Genomic DNA, 6,000 nt, shown 5'->3' on the forward strand with positions numbered 1-6,000 from the left:
TACTCTTTGATTGCGTGTCAATCTAATAGTAACTTTTGCAAAGGTCAGTGGTGAGAACTTGCACTTGTCTCCTGATCCACGGACACGTCCCCGCCACCCCCCTCCAGGCAAAGCAGACAATATAAAAACAACCAGATGAAGTAAACTATGGAAGGTGCCAATGACAGACACTTGACTTGCAGGGGGAAAAGGTGATTGGCATTTACCTTATGCTTGACTAAATACAAATCAGAATTAGGCATTTGGATGCCAGGATTTCAATTCCAGAATGAATAAGGAAGGCAATTCCTTAGGCCACACTGCAGAAAAATTATTCCAATACTTAATTTTTTTTGAACACATCTTCACCTGTTAGTACATGTTGGAAGTGGGAGGTAGTCTGTCTCCTTTCGCACAGACAGGATAAATTCTCACTTCTATTCAATTTACCCCTTTTTTTGGTCTGGATTCCTCCCCCATTGTTTGAATTCTGAGACTTTCTGATACATCCTGTTTCTACCTCTTCTGATTTTTCCTGGAAGAAGGGCTCAGGCCCGAAACATCAGCAAAATATCTTTGTCTCCTATGGGTGCTGAAAAGACCGGCTGAGTTTCTCCAGCATTTCGGTGTGTTTCCTACAGTCACAGCTAATGCAGCCTATGGTGTTTCACTGTTGTCAATGCCTATCTGAATATTCAAGGAGGTAACAAACAGCATATTCTCTTGCCTCTCTCTCCCTTGGTTTGGCATCAGCCAATCAAATGCCTCTGCCTCCCCATCTGTCTGGCACTTGCCAATCAACTGTACCTGCCTCTCCTGTCTGGCACCTGCCAATCAACTATTTTAAAGAATAAAAATTAAAATTTGTGCACATTATAATAAAGGAACTTTAAACCTTCTAAGACCCCACCTGCCTGTCATCCTTCACCCCTCCATGGTTTACCTATCTCCTACTGGCCCAAGTTCAACCCCTCCCACTCTGACTTCATCTCCCCACTGCACTTGCAATGTCTTGACCCATTCCTTTGCTCTCACAGATGCTGATTGACCCACAGAGTTCCTCCAGCAGATTGATTGTTGCAACAACCATTTGATATTCAATTAGCATGGCACGATGATGCGTTGTCCAACTATTGGAGGAAATTTGGGGACTGGACGGTTGGCTCTGGAGGTTATTCGATGGAACCTTCTGTTCCAAGTCCCGACAAAGGTAAGAGTGTAAGAAATCTGTGTTGTTGCTGTTAATTATCAGTGACATCACCCAGCATATCACAGGCAAAGCACTTCCCACCATCGAGAACATCGACAGGGAACGTTGCCGTCGGAGAGCAGCAGCAATCATCAAGGATCCACACATGCTCTGTTCTCGCTGCTGCCATCAGGAAAGAGGTATAGGTGCCTCAAGACTCGCACCACCTGGTTCAGGAACAGCTGCTACCCCTCCACCATCAGATTCTTCAATGACAAACTCAATGAGGGACTCATTTAAGGACTCTTGTGCACTATTTATTACTGATTTTTTTTGTATTTGCACAGACAGTTTGTTTACATTTATGTCTTTGTTTACATTTTTCTCTTTTGTATACGTGTCTTTTTCTTGGGTACAGTTGACACTACCGGTAAGTAGAAATTCTGCCTGGCCCACAGGAAAAAGAATCTCAGGGTTGTATATGACGTTATGGATGTACTATGACAATAAATTTGAATTTGAACCTGAACATGCTCAGGCAGCACGTTTGGCATAATGGTTATCCTTTACAGTGTCAGTGATCGGGACTGGGTTCGAATCCCATGCTGTCTGTAAGGAGTTGGTATGTTCTCCCCATGTCCACGAGGGTCTTCCCCGGGGACTCCGGTTTCCTCCCACCATTTGAAACATACCAGGGATTGTAGGATAATTGGGTGTAAAATTGGGTGGCATGTGCTCGTGGGCCGAAATGGCCTGTTACCGTGCCGTATGCCTAAATTTGAAGTTAAAAGATTGAGCCATTTTATTTGGAGGCTTATCACAGATAGGTTTTCTAAGCGATTCTCCTGCTCCATTGCTGTGACCTACTCGGTACCTTTCCCCAAGAAAATTGAGGGGAAAATGGTGATTCAAACTAATAACCAGAATACTTTATTCAACAACCTGCCATTGGGGACCATATCCTTGATCTGGTATACCCCCAGATTCAACGCCAAAGCATTCAGAACAGCATACGAAGTTGGTCACTTGCGGCAAGTCTTAAAGGGGTTCATTTCCTCTATTGTTAAGCCTATGAAATGTTCAAAAGTTAAAGCTGTAACAAAGCCAAGAACCATTGCAACCTAATCTAGACTAGCTGAGACACAAGAAAACCTCTCGATTCTACTGAGTGCAGCATGTGCCAATCCACACTTGTGTCTCTATCCCACATTTGGAAAAATAGCTTCATGACCTAAAAGCTAAAAATTGCCGGAAAATAGAAATAAAAGCAAAACAAGCTTGAAGAGTGAAATAGAGTCGTCCATTTGGCCCAATGGATTTATCCCAACCATTATAATCCAACTTGAAAACATTATTTCCATATCCCTCTCTGCCTTGCTCTTTCAAGTGAAAACACAGTGCTGGAGAAACTTAGCAGCTCACACAATGTCCTTTATATAGCAAAGATAAAGATACATAAATGACGTTTCAGGCTTGAGGCCTTCATCAAGGTATGAGTAAAACGTAACCAGGCACCTGAACAAAATGGTGGTGGGGGAGAGGGGCAGGGGAGGAGCAGAAGAGGAAATAGTTGGATAAGGGAGGGAGGGTACACCAGCAAACATGGGGAGGGGTGATGGCTCTGTGAAAGGAAAGGGATGGGGGGTGGAGAGTTAAAGGAAAGAAGATGGGGGGATGGGGAAGAGCAGGAGAATGGGGAATGGGCTGGCAGAAACCAGAGAAGTCTATGTCAATGCCATTGGAGTGTGCCCAGACAGAAAATTAGATGTTGCTCCTCCAATTTATGGGTGGTCTTGGTTTGACAGTACATGGACAGACATGTCAGCGTGGGAGTGGGCCACTGGAAGATCCCCATCACTGATGTGGACAGAGAGAAGGTGCTCAGCAAAGTCAACTCCCAGTCTTAGAAAGGGTTTAAGCCCAAACTTTGGTTTTGTATCTTTAACTTTGCTATATACCATTTTACTCAGTACCAGCTCCCCACAAGGGTGTGTATTAAGTCCCATCCTCTACTCTCTTTATACCCATGATTGTGTTCTACCAACACCATCATTAAGTTTGTGGATAATATAACTGTGGTTGGACTTGTTTCAAACAGAGATGAGACAGCCTACAGGGATGAAGTCCAAAGACTGACCGTGTGGTGTTCAGAGAACAATCTCGCCGTGAACTCCTCAAAAACAAAGGAAATTGTAATAGGCTTCAGGAGGAACAGTACAGTTCCAAACCCATTATACATCAACCAGGACCTGTGGAAAGGATCACTGCTTTCGGGTTTCTGGTTACACACCTTGCTGAAGACCTCATTTGGACTACCAATACCACCGCAGTGGTTAAAAAGGCACAGCAGTGACTCCGTGCACTGAGGATTCTTAAGAAGGTCAAACTGCGGGAGAAATTGTCCTTCTATTGTTGCTCCATCGAGATTTGTGCTGGCCTACTGCACTACGATGTGGTTTGCCAGCTCAGCATCAAACAGGAGGGCTCCTCAGAGGAACATCAGTATGGCCCAGAAGATTATCAGTTGTGCACTGCCCTCTTTGGAGGATTGATATAGATCTCGAGTAGAGCAGTCAAAATCCTGAACGACCCTTCCCATCCTGGCCATCAACTGTTTGACGTGCTGCCCTCCGGTGGACATTTTAGGTTCATTAAATCACGGACAAAGAGACTTAAAACCAGTTTTTACTCCAGATCCATACGTGAACTGAACATTGAATATTGTAGTGTTTTATTGTGTTGTTGTTCTTTTATTGTATTTGTTTGATGTATGTGTAGCGGCCCACTGTGGTGGCAATTGAGCTGACGCTCCGGTCGGCGAGTGCAACCAAAGGCCAGCAGCCTGTGCAGTGGCACTGGCCCCACCAACCAAACTGGCGGGTGAATGCCAAGGGCAGCAATCCCAAAATGGCGCTGCCTTGTGGTGCAGCCAACAGACAGGGAGCACCTTGTTCCAGATACGGACTACCACATGAAACTCCCTCTAAATGCAATATTCAAGGTTATTATATTGACATGTAATAAAATAGAAGATGTGATTTTGCAAGAACTTTCTTTTAGTCTACTGTAAGGCAGACAAAGATTCACCATCAACAAGAATTGCCTGGCGCCCCTTACAGTCAGAGAAAGAGAAGCAAAAGAGAGTCCCACAGAGCCTGGGTATCGGTGGATTTGCCCCCAGCGCTCCCGCAGCCTCCACAGCTACACAGCCTTCAGTCCAAGCCATCAGCACCTCCGAGCTCCAAATCCAAACCTCCGACATGATCAGGAAGCCTCCGGCACCTTTGGCACCCTTGGTTCCAATACCTGTTAACCCTTCAGCCAGTCTCGAGCTGATCTCCAGCAGTCTGCTGTGTGGTGTGTGTCCCTTGACTGCAGTCCCCAACAGCCGCCTCCTGTGTGTTCATCAGCCTCGGAGTCCTTCACTGGTCCGCTGCCAAGGTCACCATCCTATGGGTGCCCTGCACCAGTTCTCTGCTCCCCCAGAGTCTCCAACCCCTTGAGGCCGCTGCCAAACATAGGCACCACCATCGTTGGCGCAGACACTGCGGTCGCAAGATTTTAAAATAAACTACCGTTGGTACCCCATTAACACAGGAGTTAGACCCAGTAATCCTCATCAGAATGCAACCGGGTCCCTGACCTACCTCAAAGTTAGTCACGGAACCCAGTTAAGCATACCAAGGATGCCTCCACAGGCGATTTGAACAGAAAAATGGCTGACCCGCTTATTCTGGTGACATCACTGGGCAGCCAGCATCCGACCATCTGGTAGTACTTCCGGTGAGATGGCGATTTAATGCAATTTGAATGTTCAAATTTGAAATGCAACTTGAAAGGTGCTTCCAGCATCAGTGCCCCAGTAATCACACCTGGGTTCCAGGAGGGTCTTCAATTTAAAAAGGGACTATTGTGTGGCTATGCACAGTTCCAATGCCATCTACAAATTGGCCGATGACCCCACGGTAGTTGGCAGAATAACAGACAACAATGAGGAAGTGTACAGGAGTGAGATAGACCAGCTAGTCTGGCACAAGACTAAGGAACTGATTGTGGACTTCAGGAAGAGGAAATCAAGAGAACACGACCCAGTCCTCGTCAAGGGTCAGTAGTGGAAAGGGTTAAGAAACTTAAATTCCTGGATGTCAATATCTCTGAATTACAATTGGAAGGCAACGTGAGGAGTTTGGGGAGATTTGGTACGTCACCAAAGACTTGCAAATTTCTGCAGATGTATACCATGTGGAGCATTCTGATTGGTTGCATTACTGTCTGATATAGAGGTGCCAATGAACAGACCACAGAGAGTTGTGAACGTGGCCGGCACCATCATGGGCATCAGTCCTCACTCCATATACAAGAGGCAGAGTCTCAAGGAAGCAACCTCTATCCTCAAGAGCCCTCATCACCAAGGCCATGCCCTCTTTTCACTGCTATCATCAGGAAGGGGGGTACAGGAGCCTGAAGATGAACACCCAACAGTACAAAAATAGCTTCTTTCCCTCAGATTTCTGAGTGAACAATGAACCACAGTCACCACCTCACTTTCTCTTCTTTTTGCACTAATTCATTTATTTTTAATGTCATGCTGCTGCAAAGCAATGAATTTTGTGATGGGTTCATGACGATAAATCCTGATTCTCATCTCCATGAAGGGTTGCCACGCGAAATGTCGACAGACCGTTCCTCCCCGTGTACGCTGCCTGACCCACTGAGTCTCTCCAGCTTCTCGGCATCCACTCAGGATTTCCGCAGCTGCAGTTATTGTGGTTTTCCTTTCTTATTTCCATGATATCTGCTGCCTTAAGCAGCCAATCATGGGGAACTTTATC

Source organism: Narcine bancroftii, chromosome 6 (genome assembly GCF_036971445.1).
Source record: "Narcine bancroftii isolate sNarBan1 chromosome 6, sNarBan1.hap1, whole genome shotgun sequence".
NCBI classification, from domain to species: Eukaryota; Metazoa; Chordata; class Chondrichthyes; order Torpediniformes; family Narcinidae; genus Narcine; species Narcine bancroftii.